The following is a 14,293-nucleotide window of genomic DNA, read 5'->3' as shown; positions in this document are numbered from 1 at the left end:
AGACCTAGGGTCTAAAACCGTTATTTCGATGAGGTACATTTTGGCCTTATCAAATGATATATACCCTCTGTAGTCATATGGCTGAGGTTATAAAAAACAAGTAAAAAAGCAACTGAGTTCGATGTGGCCGAACATTTAATATCCTCCACCAAGTGAAAAGAATTTTCAAAAAAAAAAAAACCGTTTAATCAAATCAGCTAAAATTTTAAGTATTCCGATTATCTGGTGTCAATCCTGCTGGCAGTCTACAGCCAATTATCTGCCAGCGAGATGGGTGCTTATTGCGGACTCCAAATACCCAGTTTGAAATAATTCTTTGGAAAAATGTATCTAAAATTATCAAAATGCCGAATAGTGGGAGATATAGATTAACAGGGGCTACATGAAGACGTGGATTTGCACAGACAATTTTCCAAATTCCAAATTTGAAATAATTTTAACAAAAAATGTAACTGAAAGCATCAAAATACCGAATTTATGGAGGTATGGTAAAATGGGTGTTATACGAATACGTAGATCTATATTAGCTATATTCTGTCAGTGGAGGTAGTATCCACTGTGAACTCCAAATACCAATTTTAATACAATTCCTGTAAATAATGTGAGACAAATCAACAAAATACCGAATATCGAGGGATACAGTTATGGGGAGACCATACATAATGTTGTACCTATATGGAAAGACCTTCGCAATGGAGTTTTTTACGCAAAGAGAACACAAACTGCCAATTTACAGAAAATTTTGTTTAATTCTTTTGAAAATATGACAGCCTAAAACACCTTAAATCTGGCGGTATATTTTTATGGGTGAAATACGAAAGCGTCGGCATGTAGTGTCGATTATCTGTCAGAGAATGTCTGTTGCGAACTGCAAATACCAGCTTTAAAAGATTTTCCTTGAAAAATATTGCTAAATTGAAAAAAAAAAAAACTGAATATTGGAAGGTACCATACGATAGGTACGGAGATGTGAATCTTTATATGCCATTTTCTGTCATTTGAAACAATTCCGTCGAAAAATGTGATATAAATCGTCAAAATGCCGAATATAGTTCCTCCCTATATTCATTTATATGGGAGCTATAAAAATGTGTAGGCTTTATATATAATTTTGTATCGCAGAATACAATACCTATTGGGACACCAAAATAATTCCGCGGAACAATGTCGGTAAAATCATCAAAATATTGAATATAGGGAGATACCATTATATGAGGGTTATACGAAGCCGTGGAACTGTATAGACAATTTTCAGTCATAGAAGGAAGCACCCACTACATCCTCCAAGTTCCAAATTTGTAACAATTCCGGTGAAAAATGTGAAGCAAATCAAAAGAATAAGGAATATTTAGCCTTGCATAACCTACTTTGACAGATCAAGGATGTTTCTTACAAAATGGGAACACATCCTGTCAATTTATAGCAAATTTGATTTAAAATGTTGACTAGAACATTAAATCTGCCCGTGCAGTTATAGGGGGGCTAGATCTAGATTATATGATACCGACTATATTATACCCTACACCACTATGCGTATATAGTAGAGCTCCCGTAACAAAAAAAAAAATATATTGGAAATTTATGTGAATTAGATCATACCAACTATGAACCAAATAACATTGCTATAGTGCTTGATATGACTTTGATAAAGAATATATTAAAATATTTTTATTGCAGCGATAGATATACCGAGTTTCACCAAATGGTAAAATTTGGTTGAATATGAAAAAAAAAACCTATTCAAATTGGGCCGATTTATATATATGGGAAGCAATAACCGTAAAATCAGATGAAGAAGTATATCGAAATTATATAAAAATCTGAACCGATCTCGAAAAAATTTGACAGAAGTATTTTCGAGCACAATCTGATGCCCGGCATCAAATATCATTGTTGTGGAGTGCAAATCGGATGAAACATATATATAAGAGCTTTAGCTATATCTGAACCGATTTTAACCAAAATTATAAGCACTTGCTGTTAGGCCAAAATCCGTCGGAAGAGTCAAAATTCGGTCCATTTGGGCTGATATTAGCCATTATTTGCATAACTTGAAATCGGATTAAGGATATATATGGAAGCTATAGTCAAATGTGAACCGATAAAATGTTGCAAAGGTATTTCCGAACTCTATAAGATATCTGGAACGAAATATCATTGTGTCGCATGCATATTAAGAATGTGAGGGACTTAAACATCAACTCGTATGAAACATATATATGGGAGCTCTGAACCGATTTTGCCCAAATTTGATGTACTCGCTGAATTCGGTCGGAAGTGCCTTAATTCAGGTCATTTGGACTGATATTGGCCATTTGATGCACAATAAACCCGAAATCGGTTGAAGGTGTATAGGAGCTATATCCAAATCTGAACCGATCTTGATAAAATTTGGCAGAATTTTTCTGGGCTGTATGCGATATCTTGTACCTAATATCATTGTTATCGAATGCATATTACGAATGTGAGGGACTTAAACACCAAACCGAATGAAGCATATATGTATATGGGAGCTATATTTATATCTGAACCAATTTCCACCAAATTTGACGTACTTGCTTCTTGTTGAAGATATATATATGGGATTTTTATCTTAATATGATCCGATTATCACGAATTTCAATAGGATTCGTCCTTGGGCCAAACAAATATTTTTTGGAAATTTTCATTTCAATTGGATAATAAATGCGACCTGCACTTTGTTCACAAAAATACATGGGAAGACGGACGTACGGACAGACTGACATGCAAAAATTGATTCTATAAAGATCCTCAAAAGTTACAAACAAATGTACAAACACATAATACCCTTACCACTATGTGGTGTAGGGTATAACAAGTAAAACAACGAGTAAAACAACTTTTAATACCCTCCACCTTAGAGTAAAGGAAACATTAGAACCCATTATGACCCCCAAATACCAATTTTTAGTCATATTCGTGGAAAAATGTGGTAAAAATCATCAAAATATCGAATATCGGAAGGTAACGCTTTATGGGGCTATACAAAAACGTGAACCTATACATATAATGTTTCGCCAACGGAGCTAGAGACCATTAGGACACATAAATACCAATTTTTAGACAAATCCGTGAAAAAATGTGGCAAAAATCATTAAAATACCGAATATCGGGAGGTACCGTTATATTGCACTACCAAAGCGTGGACCCATACATACAATATTTCGCCACACGAACTAAGACAAACTATGACCTACAAATACCAATTTTCAGACAAATCCGTGAAAAAATGTGCAAAAATCATCAAAATATCAAATACCAGCCATCCTAAACACAACACAAATTGTTCTGCTAAAGTTTGAAGCTCTACGTCAAATAATGTGGGCTGTATCGTGATTTCAACAGACAGACAGACTGACAAACGGACATCATTTAATCGACTTAGAATTTTATGCTGATTATGAATATATATACCTTATGGGGTCTACGACGAATATTTAGGGATATTGCAAACGGAATGACAAAGTTAATATACCCTCCCTTCCATGGTGGAAGGTATAATAAAATCCGTACTATGGTGGAGGGGTATGAGAAGAACAAAGCTATTGAACTCAACAGTGCTTGTGTTGCGCCTGAATGTATGCAATATAATTTGTTACTAATATGAGTACAAAAAAAAATAAATATTTCAGTATGCGATTTTCTAATAAATGTGTGTGTGTATTTAGAATAGTACCCACGTCATGTGAAATAGGATATTTTATATAATATTTTTATAGCATACATACATATATACACATTTCTCCATACATATACATATGTATATGAATGCCCATAATATTCTAATCATAATACAATGTATGGTCTCAAATCCCTTGCTTTCGCTTTCAAATAGGTTTATGGTTGACACTATAAATTTAAATAAAAATTGTTGGTGGTCTTTTTCGATGCAGATGCATAGGGCAGGGTCATGAATACTCCAACACTACCACCAGCATATGTGGTCATTTAAGTTACAATAAATCCATGCAACATTGTTATGGCATGAACTGGACAAGCTGGCTGCCTGCCAGCTAACCAGCCCGCCTGCGTGTGTGGTCCCTAAAAAACCTTTGCTCTTTATTGACTCATATCACCGTGGTGACTTAATTCGGTTTATTGTTAATTGAAACTTATCTATGATACGAAGCGGCGCTGTATGTTTTGACACTCCCTATTGTTTAATGTTTTGATTTGAGGCCGCATGCGGCAGCAGCGGCGAGCGAGTGAATCAATAAAAATTTATTTATTAACATTTCTATATTTGTGATGTTTTTTTTTTTCTTTTTCTTTTAATAAAATGAAAAACTATGAAGAAAAACTATATCAAATCTTGTGCCAACCCAAGAATGGGAATAAGTTAAATTTTATTATTTACCTCCAGTGAGGTTGGCCTGCCAATGTCTCCTCTTGGGGGGGGGGGGGGGGGGGGATTTATTTTGTCATTTACCCAACATTAATCCTGATTTATGATCATTGACAATATATTTCCATGCTGGACATGAAAATTCCAGTAGTTTGATTCAATTTGAAATTCTCCGCTGAGTTTTTACGAGTTTGGCCCATGTCAAGGTGCCACATATGTGGCGTTTTATAGATTTCTGTTCACCTTTTCTATTCGTCTGCAATGCAGTAACCAATGAAGATAATGCAGATTTTATGTTTGCCTTTTCGTCTTGTAATTTAAAATTAAATGTGATTTTATGATGAGTGTGTTTGTCACACTTCGAACATGGCTGGGTGTTAAAATTATTTTCCATAAATACCCTCTCAATGGGTAGCATTGTCTATCACGGCCATTAAATTGCATTAATATTTTTTCAGGCGTCATGTATGTACCTGTAAATGGCATGTGTTTTTTGTGTAAAGATTTATTTTATGACTTGGAATTAATGTCAAACAAAAGAAATATTTCTCCACACCAACCGCAAATAAATTTTGGAAAACAAAAGGATTTTCTAACTGATTTGATTTGTTTATTGTCGGTAGTCTTAAATTTTATGTACATCGTTCATATCTTACAAGACCAGATACCAACATCGTTTTATCTTAATAAATGAAAAACTGAAAATAAAATATTTGAAAGTTAGGGAACAAATATTCGGAAATCGAACGATATATATTTAGAGCTGCTAATGCCAATAATCCTAAATAACAAATTCCAATAAATTCGCAATTCGTTCAACAATACCGTAACTCGGGCTGCTCCTTAATACGGGGATTTATACATCGTGAAGTTTTTTTTTTTTTCATCAAAGAACAAAAATCATGAAAAAGATGTCATTCGTATATAAATATTATACCAAAACCCGGATTTGTTGATCCGAATCATAGAACTTGATCTGCCTACAGAGAAAGACTCATTTGGGGAGGGAAAGAAACATATTTGTAGACATGTATGATCTGTAATTTAAAGCACTTAATCGCGATCGATTAAGAGTATACTGCTTTGTTGTCATGGGGTCTTTTCGGTTCAGTCCAAGTTTTCGCATTCACATGGCGAAGACGGTTAATTGTTTGTAGTAAGCTTTACAATGAACTCGCCCACTACAATCTCTTATGTTCTCCTCTTTATTCAGCTATGGCCTAGTTTGCATTCCTCCATTTCTCACTTTTACAAGGCTTCTTCAAATCTATATTAATATTCCCCCGTTTATCTGTTGCAAAACATCTAGCTCAACATATTTATCTAACACGGATCGCCCTATGTAGCCGAGCTTTGGCGATCTAGCCATGTGTGTCCGCCTGTCCATGTAAAATTGTAATTACGATCTAGGTCGCAATTATGGCCCTATCCTCACGAAATTTTGAAAATGAGTGGGGTTACGGTCAGATTATAAGTCTATTATGGGGGGAGATAATCGCAAAATATTTATTTGTGGAAATATTGCAGTTGCTCTAGCGACCTCTATAGAAAAATGTTGCATAGGGCTAGAAACTACCAATTAGGAGGGTCATCAGATAATATTTAGCGGATGAAATAGCCCATTACTTTTATGAAAAAAACAATAAAAATTCCATTATACCGCTAATATTTTTAATTCCATGTGAAATATGATTGTCGTAAAATTTCACACATCTCAATAGATTTATTTACGCCAGATATTAATGTGTAAGATATATCGGTCCAATTCTTCTGGTACCTCCCCCACACAAGGGTTCAACATTTTGAATATCAATGAAGCTCATGAAATCCAATCCAATTCTCATAAAATGCGAAATAAGTATCAAATTAAGAATAGCCCTAACCACACACAAAGGGCCTTAAATATTTTTCTCTAAACTTCGCAAAATTTGCGATAGAGTTTTAAATTTAATACAGTCCTAGGGGTTACATGTAGAATCATTTATACCAAATATGCGTCATGTCGGCCTACGATTTCAAGTACTTTTAATATTTAAGCCATAATTTGCAAACTAATAATAATATAAGCATTTAGAATAAGAAAACGTCCTTTCGAAAAATTATGGGATCACGTTTTGTTATATTCTTCATATGAAGGCATCCCACGATTTCAAATATTTCCGGGGTCTTGGACATAATTTTCCGTTGCCTTGGCCCTTATTTGGCATCTTGGCTTCTAAGAAACCTCTATGCAGAAATATTTTCGAAAAGGTACCTCCTGGTTTTACCTATTTTGAAGGTCTCAACCAAATTTTCCTATCAATTAGGCTAAAAACTTGTATTTAGGCCACTTTGGGAGTAGAGAACCGTCTTACAAAAAATTTCAATATATGTACATATTTTTGTATAGTCTCCATATAACAGTACCTTCCAGGTCTACCGATAGTGATATTTTCCGATTAGTGGACTAACATACATACAACAAGTAAAAAAAAATAAATTCGGCCGGGCTGAACTTTAAATACACTCCATCTTAGGGTAAAGGAAACATTAAAACCCATTATGACCCACAAATACCAATAAATCGACATAGAATTTTATGCTGATTATGGTTATGTTATGGTAATATATGTAAAAGAATAATCTGTGACTATTCTCAAGTCATTCTGCCCTTAATTATGAGGTGGGCAAAACTAAATGGCACTCATCACGATTTTCTAAACAATGCAAATTTCAAATTACAGCTCATTTAAATGGAACTCTAACTCTCAAATTAAAACCTGTGACTGTAAAATATTATCGACCGGTACATGAACATGGATTGAAAGTCTTGCCATGGGTATTTAGTTCTATTTAATGAAGTAATTATTTATAAAAAAAAATTATGCCACCTATATGAGCCATATCTGTGAATGATTATGTTTAAAAAAATAAGCATAAAATACCATAAAAGCGGGCCGGCTAGTATCTAAATTTTTCTCTCAGACAGATATCTGCTGTGAATATGGAATTAATCGGCTCAGTTTTTCTTGTAGCTCCTCCACAAAAGTTTAAAATTTCCGTAAAATTGGAAGTAAATGTTCGATTTTCTTTAAATTTTGCTCATCTCAATATTTTTCCCCGCATTAGATTCTTAGAAGTGAAACACTTCGGCCCTCCATATCTGGAACCTCACGCATATTTCAACATTTTCCAAAAATTATCATATATCTCATATAAAATGAAGGAAGTAGTCGTTAAATCGGGCAAGTTGTAATATATACAGGGTGAGATGAAAAAACTGCAACCAACTTCAGACAGCTGTCATTTCTAAGCCACTCGTCCGACAGCTGTAAAAATTATTCCAGAGACAACCCATTATATTGTTTACAAGCGTACGAAAGCATTTTGGTGAGAATTTTCCGGAAAACAGTTATTCGTGATGGAATTCAAGCGTAGTGGTGTGATTTCTTTATATTTGTCTGGAAACCCCTAGTGGCTATCGTTAGACCACACCATCATTTAAAAGTGAATAAATCCTTTGTGTGTCATACCATCGTTCATTACCGAGAAACTGGTAGAGTAGCCTGACGTCAAGGAAGTGGGTGGAGGAAAACAGCAACATCAGCAGAAATGGTTCGAAAAGTAAAGAAGCGACTTGATCGAAAACCGCGTCACAGTGGTCGCAGTGGGAAAATGGCTCGTGAGCTGAACATATCGCATTATTCCATTCGCCTAATATTGAAAAATGAGATCGGGATAAAGCCATTGAAATTCCAAAAAGTGCAAGAATTTAGACCGAAACAGAAAGAAAATAGACTCAAAAGAGCTAAAGAGTTGCTTCGCTTGGCCGAAAGTGGTAAACAGCGGAATTTGTTTTCTACGATGAGAAAACATTCGTTGTCCAGCAGTTTGTAAACAAACAAAATGGTCGTATTTACTTGCCAAAGAGGTCTGCTGAAAATGTGCACCTTCGGTGATGGTATGGGCCGCCATAACAGCCGATGGTCGCTCTCCGCTCGCATTAATCGACCGTGGTATCAGAATAAATGCGGATATTACTGCGCAAATATTCTGGAAGACATTTTGGCCGCAGACCTTGGTCATTCCATCAGGACTCAACGCCATCGCACTCAGCGCGCGTCACTCAAGAATGGTTACAAAATGAGATTCCTCCTTTCATTTCCAGCGCACAATGGCCACCAAAATCTTCGGATACCAATACGTTGGACTATTGTGTCTGGAGTATTTTGAAATGCAAGGTTGGCACTAAAAAATATCAAAGTGTCGATCACCTCAAGCAAGCGCTTCGACGGGAATGGGCCAAAATACCGCAGAGCTTCTCCTAATCTAAAATTATTTTGAAATTTTCAAAATTTTTTGTTTTCATTCAATAACAATTAAAAACAATTAAAAATTAATAACAATTAAAAACAATTAAATTTGACTTTGTTGCAGTTTATTTTATGTCACCCTGTATATAAAAGTTAGTTCAGATGACAAGTGGATAATATCTGTCGGAAAAATCGACTGAAACTTGTTAAATTGTTGTCTACTCATTTGCAAAACGGTTGCATATCCCAATTTCAGAAACCCACAGAGACTTCAATATCACAATTGAGAATTTCATATCTATCCCAACACTCAATACCAAATTTAGTACTATTTAGTTCTTATAGTACACATTTCCAAAACCATCTCCATATTTCAATTCAAGATACCAACAAAGACCTCAATACCAAATTTGGGGATTCCAACCTTATTCCTTCACCCAGTACCAAATCTGGTACCATTTAGCACATACATAGGTAGCCTTTCCAAACTACCGCCAAACCTCAAAATCAAATACCTATAGTGACCTTAAAATCAAATTTCAGGATATCAGAACTATCACTTCACCCAATACCATGTTTAGTACTATTTAGTACTTCTCATACAATTATGGTACACATCAATAGTCCTTTTCTTATGAAAAACCTCATAAAAATATATATGTAGAAGAGATTGTAGGGATGAAAGGTATTCTACCTGCCTTATGAAGATCAGTAAGGACAGTCAGCCTATGGAAAACTCTTCAAGTTTCATAGAATGTTTTTTCCTATTCGTTTGATTTTCATTGCCATTGTTCCGAAAAGAATTAAATTTTGTAATTTAAATTATTCCATGTTCGATCACGTACATATCACACTCTGTTTAACATGTTCGTGGTGTTTTATATCATTCCACAGATTTTAATTGAAAATATCACTTTCATGTAAATGGATCGTGTTATACAACAAGTCAACCCTAAATTCTCCCCCTCCATCCCGTATCTACCTTTGAACATTTACAACATCTAACTGGAAAATAAAGTAACTAAGAAGCGAAATTGTTGTTCGATAATCGTTTTTTGATCACTGCCCTGCCGCCAACACCAATCGGAGGAAAATGACACAATAAACCAGAAATCCAGATACAACGTTGACGACGACGACAAGATCAAGGTGTGTGGTCTCCATTGGGTTGGATGCTGGTTGGTGTCTTATTTTGACCGCTTTTGGTCACTTTAACTGTCACATAAACTAAGCTGCTGATTAGCACAATGGCGATAATAAATTAAGACCTTTTTGGCCCGAACTTGGGGTTGAACAGACAGAGCATTTGGAATTTGTTTTTTTAACTTCTAGAATTAGAGACATGACAAGACAAGACCTACAACACGAACTGCAACATACATGATTACATGTTCGGTTTGATCACCGATAGATTTTGTTTTGATGGCTTGCGGCGGTGGTGGTGGGGGACATTGTAAAGCCTGGCTGGCTCACTCTGAGGAGTCACGAGTGATAAATTGATGTTGAGCAATTCCGACACGAACACACATGGCCACTGTGTCTGATTATGTTCCAACCAATATCAATGTTCGTTCATGTTCGTTGTTGTTTTCGATTCAATCAAACAACACTGAGAAAATGCCACCACCACCACCAACGTTGTCCACCAAATGATTCTTTGTCATATCGAAAATTAATGTCTTAATGTTTTGATAGGTTTTAATGGCATCATTGTTGTTGCTGTTGTTTTTTTTTAGTAGAGGTATTAAAACTTATTGAGAAAATTGAAATTTCTTAATAGACTCCAATAGATTTGTATGCAAATATTATCACTTTGGACAAAGGCTAGGTGTGTGGTCGTTGGCCACCCATAATGCATTCGAATCGAAGCTCATTGGAGCTTTAACTTCTCCAAAGCCTGACTAATGTGAGCCAGTGTAATGTGTTAAAATACCCTGATTAAAATGTGTATTTTTGTCACCTGTTTTTGTGTCGTGTTTGGAAAAATGAGATACAATAATCGATGGTTATCAGTGAGAAGAGAAGAAAAGAAAAGTGTTTGGAAACTGTGGCATTAGAGTTAGTCGAATGTATTGTTTTGAATAGAAACTTTAACTTATATTTAATAATCTTTATGGGAATCTGACTGGGTGGTCGGAAAATGTGAGCAGATATTTTGTATTTGAACTGGGGGTAATAAATCTGTATTAATTTTTTATGAGGACACACAATGGGTCTTTTTGCCCCCCGAAGACACAACAAGAAAGAAAGTGGAGTTGTCTAAAATATTCTCATAAATTTTGTTTAGATTTGTGACATAAAATACTATATTGAGCTTATTAGCTATGATAATATAGTAAAATTTCAAATAAGTTTGAAGATTTCTAGGCAAGGGTGATCGAAAATGTTTTCCACAGAATGTGAAATTTAAAAGATTAAATTTTATATTTAAAGATTAAAGTTTAGAATTTTAAACTAATCCGTCGCAAAATGTGGTTTCGTACCAAAAAATTACATATTACGGGAGGTATCACTATATGGGACCTATATGTTATAGTGGACCTATATATATATATATACTAGTTGGCCCGGTCCGCGTTGCCGGCCCGTAGTTTTTGTCTATTATGCATATTTGTCAAAGCATAATTATTCAAAGATATGATATAAATGTTCACGTACTGGTCGATTAGTTTTTAATTTTTAGTCAAATGAGCAGTAATTTGGAATTTACTGTACTTTGTACAACTCATAATTGAGGTCTAATTGATTTAAGAATAGGCAAAGTTTATTATTTTTTAAACCCATTAGCACCTCAGATTGTGCATTAGAGTCCTTATAAGTCGTCCTAACTATGTCGGTCTGTTTGTCCGCCAAAAGGTGGACTTGAGGGGGTACTATTACATGGAGAAAATTCTAAAATTTGTAGATATGTTGAAATTTTTATGTAAGATTTTCACCCTCAAATACACATTTTTAGCCAAATCCTTTGAAATATGGTAAAAAGCGAAACATCGACCTACATTGAAAACTTTCTTCACCCCTTATAATCCAAGATGACAAATAGAGGCCAAATCGAAAATATAGCAGAACAACATAGCATGACCTACTAATAGAGGTCCGACTGATTTCAGAATAGTCAAATGTAATTACTATTTTACACCCATTACCGTAATATGGGAACTAATTTTATTTGTCATTTAAATTGTAAATTGGACACCAAAGTCCATATTTTTCATCATAGTATAATTCAATGACGATTCAACAAATATTCGGTCTCGTGCTACTTTCTTATATTTGTAATTTGTTCATGTTTTCACAATTTATTTCATATAGATGTATACCCAAATCTACCTTCCCAACCAATATTCTCTTGGGGGTTACAAATTCAATAGAATACAAATTTTTCTTTTCTGACCACACATTAGATGTGAAAGTGGATTTGGGGATACTCCAATGTGGGGACTTTATATGAATACATTTCTATGTGGCAATTATCTGTACGATGGTTCCTTACCCCAGGGTAGCCTAAATACAATTTTTTAGTGGTCAAGACCAATATGGGCCCTACTCCGAAAATTTTATGGGAAGAAATTCTCTACCCCCTTAGAAACAAAGATGTCAAATAAGGGCCAAAAATAGAAGAAAGTGGCGAAGACTCCAAAAATAGCTTAAATCATACGATGGTTGTTTATGATCGATATCATGACCTGCAAAAGCGATTTAAGGTATCTTAAATGTTCAGGAAGAATTTTTGGAAGGATAGAAATCCTTTTCTTACTAAAAGTCTCTACTATTTTGCACCCTTTATATTTGGTATTTTACTGATTGTACTCCCAAAATGTTTGCATTTTGAGCTCCCATTGGACGGATTATTGTCACATGAAAGAAGTAGGTCCACGCTTTGAAATAAGCCCCATTAGTCTTTTTCGGTCATTTTTGTTTGTTTAAATGTATGCGTATCTTCCAGCTGAAGCACGATGTATGCCCTGGAGTTGAAAGGTATATGTCAGTTACCATCGTATTTCGCACTTATTTCATTTTTTTTTTTTGGTGAAAAATTGTATATAGTGAAAAATTATTCTTTATTTTGTTTACAAAAAATCCACTGAATTCAATATGATAATACAAAATGAAAAAAATTGACGAAAGAAGAATAACAAATTGAAAAAATCTTTAACTTGTTCGCTGATTTTTTACAGCAACTGTTTAAAGATCCTTACAAAGTTTATCAATAGAATGTACTTTTATTTTAAAATTCAATTCCATTGGAATTTTTTTTCGATATTTTCCCGTTTTGAGAATTGTTGCAATGAGATCTCTTTTTTCGTGTTTCTTTTTAACGATTTTGAAAAAGTAATTTTCTTTTAACTTTGGTGTGACCGCATTAAATTATTTCGGTATCATCTATTCCGTTTCGCCACCATATAATTCGGTACTACACTTCCATGTAACCCGTTATCAATTTCAGTTCTCAAGAAATCAAGTCAATTAAATAAATTGGTATTAATATTCGAATTCAAAAATAAAATATAAAAAACACTACAAATGTACATTAGAAAAAAGTAAGTCAAAATGGAAAAAATAATGCAAAATAAAACATTACTATTGTACATTTCAAAAGTCAAAATGAAAATGTAAACATATCACATTTTTACGCGATTTTTTTTTGGATATTATCCTTTTCGGATAAGAGACAATTCCTAATTTGTATGAATCATTAAAATCAGTTCAGCGGTTCTTAAGTTATAAGCGTAGTAACTAACACAACTTTCATTTATATATATAGATATATAGTGGACCAACTGCAACAAAGTCAAACGTCATAATTTTTACATTTTTTTTTAATTTTATTGAATGAAAGCAAAATATGACGGAAAGCATCAACTTTTAGAATAAGTTTTTTATTTGGTCTTCAAACGGTCAATGAAAACGTCACACGCTGCCTAAATATTGCTTTGCGGTATTTTGGCCCGTTCCCGGCGAAGCGCTTGCTTGAGGTGATCGACACTTTGGTATGTTTTAGTGCCAAAATTGCTTTTCAAACTACTCCAGACACAATAGTCCAACTGATTGGTATCCGGATATTTTGTTGGCCATTGTGCCCTGGAAATGAAGCGAGGAACCTCATTTTATAACCATTCTTGGTTGACGCGTGCTGAGTGCGATGCTGCTGAGACCTGTTGGAATGTCCAAGGTCTGCGGCCAAAATGTTTTGCAGGCCCAAGGCTTTAATACACCCTCCAGAATATTTTCGCGTTAACATTCGGTATTTTTTCTGATTAATACCAGCGGAGAGCGACCATCGGCTGTTATGGCGGCACACACCATCACCATGGCCGGCGCTTGAGTTCTGTTGGCCAACCGAAGGTGCACATTTTCAGCTGACCACTTTGGCAAGTAAACACGATCATCTTTTTTGTTTACAAACTGCTGGACAACGAATGTTTCCTCATCGGAGAAAATCAAATTAGGCAGTTCACCACTTTCGGCCAAGCGAAGCAACTGTTTAGCTCTTTTGAGTATATTTTCTTTCAGTGGCTTTTTCTCCCAATGGCTTTACCCCGAGCTCATTTTTCAATATTTGCCGAATGGAATATTGTGATATGTTCAGCTCAATAGCCATTTTTCGGCCACTGCGACGCGGGTTTCGATCAAG

Source organism: Musca domestica, unplaced genomic scaffold (genome assembly GCF_030504385.1).
Source record: "Musca domestica strain aabys unplaced genomic scaffold, Musca_domestica.polishedcontigs.V.1.1 146, whole genome shotgun sequence".
Classification (NCBI taxonomy): Eukaryota; Metazoa; Arthropoda; class Insecta; order Diptera; family Muscidae; genus Musca; species Musca domestica.
This window is presented reverse-complemented; position numbering follows the sequence as displayed.